The sequence below is a fragment of the Rhamphochromis sp. 'chilingali' genome (genome assembly GCF_963969265.1).
Source record: "Rhamphochromis sp. 'chilingali' genome assembly, chromosome: 3".
NCBI lineage: Eukaryota > Metazoa > Chordata > Actinopteri > Cichliformes > Cichlidae > Rhamphochromis > Rhamphochromis sp. 'chilingali'.
Window position 1 is genome coordinate 12,956,909 of NC_137931.1, and position 12,623 is coordinate 12,969,531.

General features: G+C 43.3%; 1 long non-coding RNA gene across 1 annotated transcript; it reads left to right on the forward strand.

The window, feature by feature from the left end:
- Positions 1–3,740: 3,740 nt before the first annotated feature.
- LOC308393250 lies at positions 3,741–11,378 on the forward strand. The gene is made up of 3 exons (XR_013970946.1): positions 3,741–3,843; positions 6,669–6,883; positions 6,962–11,378. It is a non-coding gene; the product is annotated as an uncharacterized lncRNA (long non-coding RNA).
- Positions 11,379–12,623: the final 1,245 nt, after the last annotated feature.

The window sequence follows — 12,623 nt, forward strand, 5'->3', positions numbered from 1 at the left end:
TTAGCCAATCACATCTGCGCATTCAAGGCGATCGCAACTCTGAGTGCAGACACAGACAGACAGAGGAAAGACATGGTGAGAGGTGAATGACAAGCGAGACGATTAACGATACAGTGAGACAAGACGTGAGCGGGAGTCACAAGAGGTAAAACAACTATGGCGCTTTCAAAAAAGAGAAAAGTAGACACCGAAAATAGAACTTTCAAGACTGAATGGACTGACGCATATATGTTCATTGTTCCGGCCGCAAGCAGCAAACCAGTGTGTCTCATATGTTCAGAAACCGTGGCACTGATTAAAAGTGGCAATGTCAAACGCCACTATGAGACAAAGCACAAAGCTTTTGAACAATCATACCCACCCAAGTCTGAACTCAGGTCCCAGAAAATTAGCAGTCTCAGAGCCCAATATGATCAGTCCACAAGGATCTTAACCAGTTCTTTCACCGCCCAACAACGTGCTCATGAATGTTCCCTCAGAGTTGCTTGGATTTTAGGTCAACACAAAAAGCCCTTTGCAGGTGTTGTCAAAGAGTGCATGAGTGCAGTAGCAGAAACATTACTTGAGGGTAAACAAAAAGAAGAGCTTCATGACAAAATAAAGCAAATACCTATGTCAGCATCAACAGCCACAAAGAGAAGTGAATTATTAGCTCAGGATGTGCTATCCCAGCTGGAAGAAGCTATTCATAAGACACCATGTGTAGGCTTGGCTGTAGATGAGTCCACTGATGTGTCTGACAATGCTCAGCTGTTAGTTTATGTAAGGTTCTTCAACAATGATAAGAAAGAGTTCTGTGAAGACCTGCTAGGTGTAACTTCCCTTCACAGCACTACAAGAGGAGAGGATATTTACCTGGCCATTAAGGAAATGTTAACAAAGCGAGGAATAGAGCCAAACCAAGTGGTTTCAATAACCACAGATGGAGCCCCTGCTATGATGGGGAGAGAGAAAGGAGCTGTAGCAAGAATGAAAGAGGACAATCCCGAGCTAATCTCTTATCATTGCATTATTCATCAGTCAGTGTTATGCTCCACCCTGTCAGACGAGTATGCTGAGGTGATGAAAACAATGATGAAAATGATAAATTTTCTCAGGGCATCTTCTTCTTGTCAGCATCGCATGCTCAGGGAATTTCTCAGAGAAGTTGATGCACACGCTGATGATCTTCTGCTTCACAACAATGTGAGATGGCTTAGCAAAGGCAGGGCATTGGAGCGATTTTGGTCCATCAGAAGTGAAGTAGCAGCTTTCTTGGAAGAGCTGGAAAGTCAAAAAGCAACAAACTTTTCTCTCTTTTTAAATGATGGGAAAAACATGGATATTGTGGCCTTTTTGGTTGATATCACTTCACACCTGAATGAACTGAATTTGAAGCTGCAGGGCAAGGACAATTCAATTTGTGAACTGATGACAGCTGTCCGCTGCTTTCAGAGGAAACTTGAAGTGTTCAAAGAAGACCTGCAAGGAGACTATGCACACTTCCCAACAGTGAAGGAACAGGTTCAGGGACAGAGAGATGTGTCCTCTTTTGTTGACTTTGTTGATAAGTTGATTGAAAACTTCAGCAAACGTTTTGATAGCTTCAGCTTTGGACAGCAGCTCACCATGTTCATAAAGAACCCATTTGCCATCACTGATGTCAGAGGGTTCTCAAAGGAAGTCACACAGCACTTCAAGTGGGCAAATGCTGGGCCTCTTCAAATGCAACTAATTGATCTCCAAGCAGATGTGGCCCTGAAAGAGCAGTTTGGAAGAACTGAACCTGCCACTTTCTGGCCCCAATTGGTCTCTGAGACAGCTTTCCCAAATCTGAGGAAAGTAGCCCTGTACATCTTGACCATGTTTGGCTCCACATACAGCTGTGAGGCAGCTTTCTCCACAATGAACATAATAAAAACTAAATATCGTTCCAGGATCACCAATGAGCACTTACACATGTGTATGAGAATGGCCCTGACACCATTCCAGCCCAGATTTAAAATCCTAGTAGAGCGAACTAAAGCTCAGTTCTCTCACTGAACAACAGAAAGTTGGGACGTGGAATATAAGGGGGTGAAAGAAAGAGAAACTGTAAAATTGTTAAAATGTTTTGATGTTATCTGTTGAAAATGTATTGAGACTGTTTAGTCGAGATGTAAAATGTAAAGAAAAAGGGAAACTTTTTTTTTCTGAAATTAAGCACTTTGTTTTAAGATGCACAATTTAGCCATTTTATTTATTTTCTCTAATTCATTTTAAACAGCAGCCCTATTTCTAATGTAGGCCTACTGTGTGTTTCAGTGTTAACAATAAATTTTGTTGAAATGTTTTAACTTGTATTTTCATTGATTTGACAGTCTATTGTTCATACGTTCAGATATAAATTAAAAAAAAAAAAAAAGGGTTGCTTCTCTATCACAATCATAACGTAAGTTAGACATTATGATGTCCCGGACCTCTGCTTGAGAAGATTTTCTCCAACTGGACCTCCTCAAATTTTAGTTTAATACCCCTGTAATAGAGGGTCACCCAGGCAACAGCAGCTTGGAAAGTCCGCCGTCAGCTTCAAAACGATACGTGAGGAACGAATCGCTTCGTGCGTGGAGGCAGCTACAGTCCTAACAAACGCTCCAGCCTGTCTGTTTGTTTACAGCATCTCAGAATAAAAACCACAAAGGGCACCGCTCTGTCTGTAGTAGCAAAGTTCACCTACTTGACCTTTGAGACCGGGAAAAGGGAAACACAAACACACACACAATCACCACTATGAGCACCTGTGTGTTTATCTGGCAAATGTCATTCCTGAAAATAAAGTGTAGCCGTCTCTCTTTAACGGAACCAACGATCAAACATTTCCGATCCCTGGTTTTAAATCATGCTGCCACAGTAGCAGTTAACATGGAGATCAAACTGAAAGCTCAGCATTAGAAAGTCTTTGATCTCAGCTCCGAGAGTGCTGGCGCAGTTTAAATAAGAACCTCTTCTTCCATCATTATCCAACATGCTTTTCAACCCTACAACGTACCAAAAGACCCAACTGATTCTCAGCAGTGAAAATATTTACACCACAGCAGATTGTGGAGTCTAATATATTTCATCACTCCTCCAAACTCCCACCAGTCTCTCGTGGCTGCCGGCTAATTGCTGTCAGCGACACTGCAGAGAGGACATTTTTCACATCATGTTCCATCAACAAAGAAAAGACTAATGTTATTTCTCCTCGCACTTCATAAATCGTGTCGCCTCTTTTCTCTCTCTCTCCCACATGAAATGAATTAGAATTTTCAGTGAAGGCCTGTGACTTTGTAGTGATGCATTTGTACTTCTCATTCTCACACCAGACATCTGAAGCACAGTTTGACTCAATCAAATATGACTCAGTCCAACACCAGAGCTGTGCGTGGGACTCTGTGGGAAGTCACAACCAGGACATGTCTCCACCATAGTTTGTTGGCTGCACCAACTCAGGATATTGAGGGGTAAAACCACAGCTACAAACAGCAGAGCTCAGCTGTTCAAAGGAAAAACAGGATTACGTGATTTGATACAATCAGGTAATTTAATCTAGTTATCTCAATCAATCCTCCAGTTTCTGTTGTTTAAATAATTTAAATCGGATAAGGGTTACTGTAAATAACCCTGAATGCGTTTCCTTGCACCTTATTTTGGCACTCATTCCTGTTTTCTACTACCAACTTCCTGTCCGTGTGTAGAAGCTTTTATTTTGATGGGACGATTTCCTGTAAAACTGTTTTTGGCGCAGTTTTCAGCAGCAGTCGCGGGAGTTTAGAAAAGTGATGGCCTAACGGAGCCTATGGTGATTTCTTTTGTCATTAGCAGCCCCCTTGATAGAGGCACAAGGTATGGTTATGATGTAAATAAGGAGACGTTTAGATGTTTTTGTGACAGTCGCTACATTTGTTAAATGTTACGTTGAAACGAACTTCATGTTATAAGGTTTACGATTGTAAGAGTGTGGATTATTTTGCTTACACGCTGTTTCTATGTATACATCACCAGCTCTTACGGTGAGATTGATGGTTTACTGCCATTAAACCTTCAAAACGTCATCAGTAAAGTGTCATCCTTCATTCGGGGGGGTTCGCTACAGTTACTTTGATCCAAAATATTAGGAGTACTCTGATCCCAGCAGAGGGCTGGATTCAGACTGGATTGCAAAGGAAACGTGAAATAAAAACTCAAAATGTTCTCAGCAAACGGTGTAAAAATAGTGATGCAATTCTCTTAACTCTGACTTTCTACACTGCTCAAAAACTTACACTTCGAAAATACATCAGCTCTAAATGGGAAAAAATCATGCTGGAGACATTGAGGGCTAGCAGGAGAGACCATGCGCTTACCTGCTGCTCTCTGGCAGGTAGCTCCATGCCCTCCTGGGTTTTAAATGCACCTTAGAACACACATGCATCAACACTACAATGAGCGGGTGGAGGGAGGTTTGGAGTCTTCTCCCACCCCCATTCTCTGCGACCTGCTGGAGCGGGGGGGCTAGGAGGAGGAGTTGGCCGTCCGACTGCGGTCTGGGGTGTGGGGCCTCCCTGCTGCTGCGGAGTCGGGGCGGTCTGCCTCTCCCCACCGCAGGGAAAAGGGTAACACCACCTGGGTCTGGGTGCAGTTCCCCCCTCCAGGGGCAAGGGTACCTAGACCCGGTTTGTAGAGTACGCTTGGGGAGTGTGATCGTGTGTACAGCGTCTCTTCATGTCTGTCTCCACGTTGGTTGAGTGTGGAGTAAGTGCATATGAGAGCATGAGGGTGGGAATGGATGTTTGTGTCTGTGTGTGCCTGTATGTCTGTGTCTATATGTCAGGTTGGGTGTCAGGCGCCACCTCTCTGGGGACATCTCAGGCCCTCCAAGGTTTGGGGGCCTATCTCCATCCACCACCACTTCCCCTGCCAGTGGCGGACTCCCTCAGGTATCGGTGCGTTGGTGGTTCTTTGTGTCTGGGGATGGGCGTCCGGGTACACACCGGCTCACTCCTTGGCGGCCGCTTATCGGGGCCTGGAGCCTGGGGCTCGCTCGGGCCACTTCGGAGGTGGGGTGCCCCCGGCCTCTCGGCCTGGGGCTCGGTCACTCAGGCACAGCTGGCTGCCGGCGGAGCTCACGGGCGCGTCACTGCAACTCCCCCTGGCTTCTGCTCCGCGGCTGCTGAGTGAGCCCTCATCTGGGACTCTCCTCAGCTCTTACTGAGACAGTGGCGCGGCTGCCCCTCTGTTGGTCTTCCTTGGTCTCTTGTGTTCTGGGGGCCTCTGGATGTCTGGAGTTTAGATCTCCTCCATACCTGCTTCATACCCTGGAGGACGGGGCTGTGGCTCCCCACACTCCCTAGCAGATCGTTACATGGAGAAACCTTTGGAATGCAAGCATGCTGATCCACACAGGTATGCACACAGGTGTACACACGGGTATTTACAGACGCGGACTACAGCTTTCTTGGCTGCTGCCCCAAAGCACATTGTGCACTGTCTATCTTGCGTGCTGCACAATATAGTTTATTATTTAGTATCTACTGATATCTACTGCTAGCTAGTTTATTGTGATGGTGCTGTTTTTTTTATTATGTTGCTCTTTGTTGTTTGCTTTCTCTTCTGTTTTTTTTCTCCATACAGGTGACCCAGGTGTTTTGGGTTTTTTTTGTTTGTTTTTTTTCTTTCTTCCCCCCCTTCTCACCATCTCTTCTCCCCTTCGGTTTTCTTTCTCTCCCTCTCTTTCTTTCATTCTTTCTCCCTGTCCTATCCCCCAGTCATGTCTGTCCTGTTTGTAGCAACTGAAAATAAAATAAATTCATAACTATAATAAAGGGTCAAATGGACCAATATGGCAAGGCCATGATGATCCACTTGGTAAAATAAATCCGCTTGGCATCTTTCTTGGCCTTAAGACAACAATTCTGATGGCTAAAGATCCAAACGGGACACAAAAAAAAAAAAAAAAAAAAGGATTTAGGTCAGATGAGCATTAAGAACAGTCAATGGTATCAATTCCTTCATTCTCCATAAACTGCCTGCATATTCGTGCCACATGAGAGCAGGCTTTGCTGAACATCAGGAGGAACTCAGGACCCCCTTCACCAGTGTAGGGTTTGACAATTGGTCCAAGCATTTTTATACCTATTATACCTAATGGCTCTCAGGGTGTTGTAGCTTAGCTTGTAAAGGTCTGTGTGTCTCTCCAAGGATATGCCTCCCCAGACCATTACTGACCTACCACCAAACCGGTCATGCTGAACAATGTTACAAGCAGCATCTCAACAGCTTCTCCAGACCGTGTCACATCAGTCACAAGTGCTCAGGATGAACTTTAACTCAAGTGTGAAAAGCACAGGGCACCAATTTCAATTCAGTTTATTTATACAGCACCAAACCACAACAACAGTTGCCTCAAGGCGTTTTATATTATAAGGTAGACCCTACAATTGTCGTGGTCTGGGTGAGTGCTGGGGTTTTTCCACTGAGTCACAGTTCCACCCCTGGGAGCAGTCGCTGCTTTCCTGCATGTCTCCACACCTGCTGGCAATTGAGCTGCCAGTACTTAAGACCAGTGCTCATCACTCCTCTTCACCAAGTATTCAGCTAAGCACAGTTAGTGCTGGTCACCATAGTGGGTCACTGAAAGAGATTTTGTTTGTAAGAGGATTATATCCAACCTGTGCTTTTTCTTCCATCAGCTATCCTGTTGTCTGCCACCTCCATCTCCTGGCAATACACGCTTTCATCCTGAAGCTGGTTTGTGCTTGGCAGCTCTTTGCGTCACAACACCTCTCGGATTCACCCACCTGCCTGCCCTCCTGTCACAGTACTCAATCGGACCACCATCTCCTGGAGACCAAAACTGCTCACTCGGACCACTCACCCCTTCCTTGCCATTCCTCCACCTGCCAAAGTAAGAATGTTTCTTTATGGTTCATACTCACCAGGATTTACAGATTCGGTCACTAAAACTTGTCTCCTCTCATTCTAGTGTTCAGAGCCTCCAGGTCATGTTTCCTGAAGGCCAACAAAGATACCCAACTCATTTACTTTACCGGGTAAAGTAAATCCAACCTCCCGGGACTGTTTGGGGGCAATCTGCTAATTCTGGTATTCTGTGGCAAATGTCAGTCATCCTCCATGGTGCTGGGCAGCGACCAGGGTCCACTAGAGGACATTGGGCCGTTAGGCCACCTTCATGAAGTCTGTTTATGATTGTTTGGTCAGAGACATTTACACCAGTGACCTGCTGGAGGTCATTTTGTAGCTCTAACAGTGCTCATCCTGTCCCTCCTTCACAAAGGGGCAAATATCGGTCCTGTTGTTGGGTTAAGTACCTTCTCTGGTCCTGTCCAGCTCTCCTGGAGGAACTGTCTGTCTTCTTGAGTCTCCAAAATGCTCTCGAGACTGTGCTGGGAGAAACAGCAACCCTTCTGGCAATGGCATGTATTAATGTGCAATCCTGGAGGAATTGGACTGCGTGTGCAACTTCTGTAGGATCCAGGTATCGCCTCATGCTACCAGTAGGGACACTGACCCTATCAAAATGCAAAACTAGTGAAAAAAAATAGTCAGAAAAGATGAGAGAGAAAATGTCAGTGGTCTCCAGCTGCAAAACCATTCCTGTTTTAGAGGTCATCTCATTGTTATCCCTCTAGTGCCCCTGTGGTTCATTTCATTAACATCAAAGCAACTGAAACTGATTAACAATCCCCACTGGTCCCTAAATAACCAGTTCAATATCCCAGAAGTTTAACTAGCTTGATGCTATACTCTGACTAAAAAGGGTTCCTTTAGCATTTTTAAGCAAGCTATTTAGAACTTTAGGAGTTTTTATTCATTGCTATCATAAAGAAATTAAATATACAATGAACTGTGAGCATTGTGGTAAGGTTGAAACATGCAAGTTTTACAGTACATGCTTTCTGAGGATCTGATCTCTGATGATTAATGAATGTAAAAGTCTCTTAAGAAATTAACTAGTTTTGCATTTAGCTAGGAGTGAAGACTTCTTCTCTGGAGAGAAGAATAATCTGGGTTTGACGGTTGTCAGAACGGTATCTGTCTGACTGCAGTGCGCCAAGTGCAAAGTTTAATGGAGGGGATATAATGGTGATGGACTGTTTTGTTTTCAGGAGCTGGGCTCAGCTCCTTGTTCCAGTGAAAGGAACTCTTAATGCGTCAGCATACCAAGACATTTTGGACAATTTCATGATTCCAATTTTGTCGGAAAAGTTTGACTCCCTTCCTGTTCAAGCACAACTGCACACCAGCACACAAAGCAAAGTCCAGAAAGACATGGATGAGTGAGTTTGGCGTGGAAGAACTTGGCTGGCCTGCACAGAGTCCTAACCTCAACCCAACAGAAAACATTGGGGGGAGTTGGTTTAGGGCCCGGATGGCTTGGGGATAGAAGCTCCTCTTGGGTCTCTCTGTTCTTGCCAGGATGATGCGGAACCTTCTACCGGATTGCAGAAGTTGGAACAGTTTGCCAGGATGGGACGGGTCCTTCAGTATCTGCGCTGCTCTAGTCCGGCAAATCCTGGTGTAGGTATCCTGAAGCGATGTCAGACTTGAACACAGGCTGGTATGTGGTTGCCTGCTCACCAACTGAGCTAAACTGGCACCAGAGTCAGGACTTCCTGACCTCTTAAATGTACTTCTGAACGAATGGTCAATGGTTCCCATAAACACTGACTTAAGCCTTCTCCGAAGGATTGAAGCTGTTATAACTGCAAAGGGGGAGCAACATCCTATTAAACCCTGTGGATTAAGAATGGTACGGATAATTTGGAAAAGGCAATTCTTAGAAGTCTTGACTAGACTCATTTTGATTCCTGTGTCTTTAGGATTTCCCTCTCTTAAACCCTATTTACTTTCACTGTCCAACTTCCAGATGCGTGCCAAAGAGCAGCCATTGCAACTCATTGTGTGATCACTTACTAGCTGTACTTCCTGGTGTGCTGTGCCTAGCAGATGACTTTAAGAAGGAAGCCATGAGCTCGTCACAAAAAAAAAAAAACATTTACCATTTTAAACTTTGGCCGTATTTTTGTTTGAACATCTAACAGTGTGAGGTACTTTTGGCTGTTCTGTTATTTCCCAAGAGGTCATCACAGCAGAGGAATCCACATGTTTGATTTTGCACAGATTTAATGGTGCTGTCCTCCCATTTTCCCAGGCTTGGGACCACCATCGGGAGTATACCAGGTTGTGACCAATAATGCTAGGGTTATGTTTCCCAGACTAAAACTGGATTTCTTTCGTGTGAATGACGTAGTGTAAACCACTACACCACAGAGCCATCTAAGCATCAGACAGTGTAGCATTACAAATATGCTAAAAAAAATATGTCCTGCTTCAGTCCTTGTTCAAGACTCTCATCCTTTTGTAGGGTGGCTGTAGCTCAGGCGGTAGAGCAGGTCATCTACTGATCGAAAGGTTGGTGGTTCGATTCCTGGCTTCCCCTAGTCTGCATGCCAAATATCCTTGGGCAAGACGCTCTCCAATGCATCGGAGTATGAATGTGTGAATGTTAGCTTAAAAAAAAAAAAGCACTTAGACAAATGTGCTTGGGCGAATGCACAAGTTGTATAAAGCACTTTGAGTGCTCAGAAGATTAGAAAAGCGCTATATAAGCGCCAGTCCATTTACCATTTTTGCTTTTACTCGTGGATATTCCTATTAAATAACCACAGCAAACCTGTGGGATGTGGCAGAGGTCACATTACAAACAGGGTTGGGAGAACAGGAAGTTAATGAGGAGCCACCAGTTCATTTTTCCCTTGGGCCACCCTATCAGGTTAAAAAATATAGATTTGTTCTGCTGCATATTTCTGTGAATAGTAGAAGTTCAATTTGGTTGCCAGATAGATAATTTACTTCTCAGATAAACAGTCTTAAAGGAACAGGGAAGTGTCAGAGGCTTTATTTCACACACTTAAACTAAAACTAACTCAATTTTAATTTGTAGGAACCCAAGGATCAGTGGTCAGTCAGAGCTGACTCTTTAATTAACCTAACTGATGATGATCTTTCCCCACAGAGCTGGAAACAGATGGTGAAGGAGGCAGAAATGCACAGGACATTATTACATTTCTTATTCTTGCAGGACAAAAACGGCCTTCTAGTCTATCCAGGTCTCTCTTTACTGTCTTGAATTGGCACAAATCTAACATGCCACTTAAACTGTAAATGTCTGCATTTGTGTCTGTGGTGGCAGAGTAGAGAAGCAGCTGTGCTGCATTTTTCACAAACTGAACACAGCGTCCCCACTGAATGAATCAGCAGCAGACTCGTTGACCAGCTGATAACAGTGTCTGAATTTGTACATCCTACAGTCTGAGGAAATCAAGCACAACGTGTCTTGTTCTCTTCTTGCCTCAGCTGCTGAGTACAGTCAATTTCCTTCTATGTCTGCTCATATTGTCTCTCAGCAACTACAGGATGTTTACTCTGGCTTTCAAAACTGACATGTTTTCGAACCTGTTCACAGAAGCACCTCGTAAATAGTAAATTCACCTGAGCTAACCCCTGCATTCAAAACAGAGGGGTTAGCTCAAGGTCAGTGTGCACTGTCTGACTGCAGTAGGCAGCGGTTCACTGACCTTGACAGCAAACCATAAAAGGCCCTTCGATTTTGAAGGAGCTGCAGGATCTCCTTCTCATCATACTTATTCCCAGTATGATTCTTAATTCTTCACAAATCATCCACCCCGGAGGAGCAAGAAAGCCATCAACACGTAAGTGGCTCTTCATATTATCAACCATAAAACCCTGGAAGAGAAAATTGTTCGTGTGGAGGGGAAAACATGTTGTTTCTTGGAGCTCTGCTGTAATTTCTTGTGTGATGTTGTCACCAAGTCAAACACAAACCAGTGTCGGGTACTGTAGAACCTCCCTGAATTATAATGCAACATTCTTTATTTAAAATACTTTTTATGGATGTCTCCTCTCTAACTTTGCCTTTTTTTTTTTCTTCAAGTTCAATTAGGAGCCAATGGAATGAAAGCAAGATGCAGTTTTGTAATAAAAAAAAAATCAGTTTCAAACTGCTTCTGTAAGGCAAACAGAACAAATATGAAGTGATCAGCTATGGCTGTAGATTTACATCCACAAAAGGTGTGTCTCTAGATGTGCTGTTTTTTTTTTTGTTTTGCATTTTTTGTTTGTTTTTGTTTTTTTTCTCCAGACATCTCTCTCTTGGCATTTAAGAGGTTTACATTTTATACAGTCATCCTGAAATAGTGGTATATTTAAAAAAAAAAAAATCCTACACAAAATAAACCTTTACTTTATTCTTCACTATAGTACAAAGACAATTATGATGCTTTTTAAACTTTTTTTTATTATTATTATTATTATACGGTCCTTACAATACAAAACACCTTAAGGTGACTGCTGTTGTGATTTGGTGCTATATAAATAAAACTGAATTGAATTTACACACTGACACCTCGAGTTATTGTTGGTTTCACCTTAATCAGAGACTTTATTTGCTTCTGTACACATGTCAGAAGGTTTTTGAGCAAGACTCTGAATTCCAAGAACCAAAAACATTACAGATTCTGCGAAATGAATGTTCAGGATAGATAGGAGGGATAAAGAGATGCTTACCCGTGAATTTATCTGTAATAATAACCTTGTCCTAAAATGGATAAAACAGAAACAAGACACAAATTTGTTTGGCTGATGACTTCTGCTCAGGCTCAGCAGTGAGATCGAGCTACAAAATTATGGTGCGATGGCATGTGCTCCTGTTGGAACCACAAATCTTTAAACTTTGTTTGTTGTTTAACAAAAAAGCATTGTTGTGGGCCTGGGTACTGGGACCTGGTTCAGCAGAAGAGGGGCCTGTGAACTGAAGACTCTGCCTCCCATTCGACTTTTAAATATCCTGGGAACTACAAGTAAACCTCTCAATCTGAGAGCAAAGTTGGATGATATGGTACTACGAGGTCCTTAAGACAAGATGGGGTCTGATTATTCAAGACCTTGTCTGTCAAGAGAAGAAATTTCAGTTCAATCTTTTCATTGACTCAACAGGGAATCAATGAAGAGAAGCTAATGTGGGAGAAATATGCTTTCTCTTTTTGTCCCAGTTAACTAAAGATGCTGTCTTTCAAATCAATTTCATCTTATGGTTCTTCTTTTATAATATTTCCACTTGGATATGCCATAAGTCAAACATGTAATGGGATGTAAACCTGAAAATAACTCTGTAGATGTTAAGAGGTAAAGTGATATCTTGAATGCAGAACATTTATGTAAATTGAGTCGATATGCATAGCTACAGAGCAGGATTGCCACTGGATCTGAACACAGTTTACCACCACTGTAGGATTCTATTTAGAGGCTGAAAGTTGTTAGCATCCTCCCCGGTAATCCTCCCTACTGTGCAGGGTGATCTCTATCTAGAGCCAAATGACAACCCACTTTGGATGCATTTTTTTCCCACCGGTCTGTGCACTGTAAGCACAGACCGGTGGAAACTCTGTGCTCCCCACTGCAAACAAGCGCACGTCTCTTGCTGTTAGATTTGTAATCAACTTCATTTTCCGACTCAGCTTTTCCTCTAAGCTGCACAAATCACTGTCCTGTACGCTGAATGGAATGAGCTGAATTGTCTAATTACATCTATATCTCATCTAGCT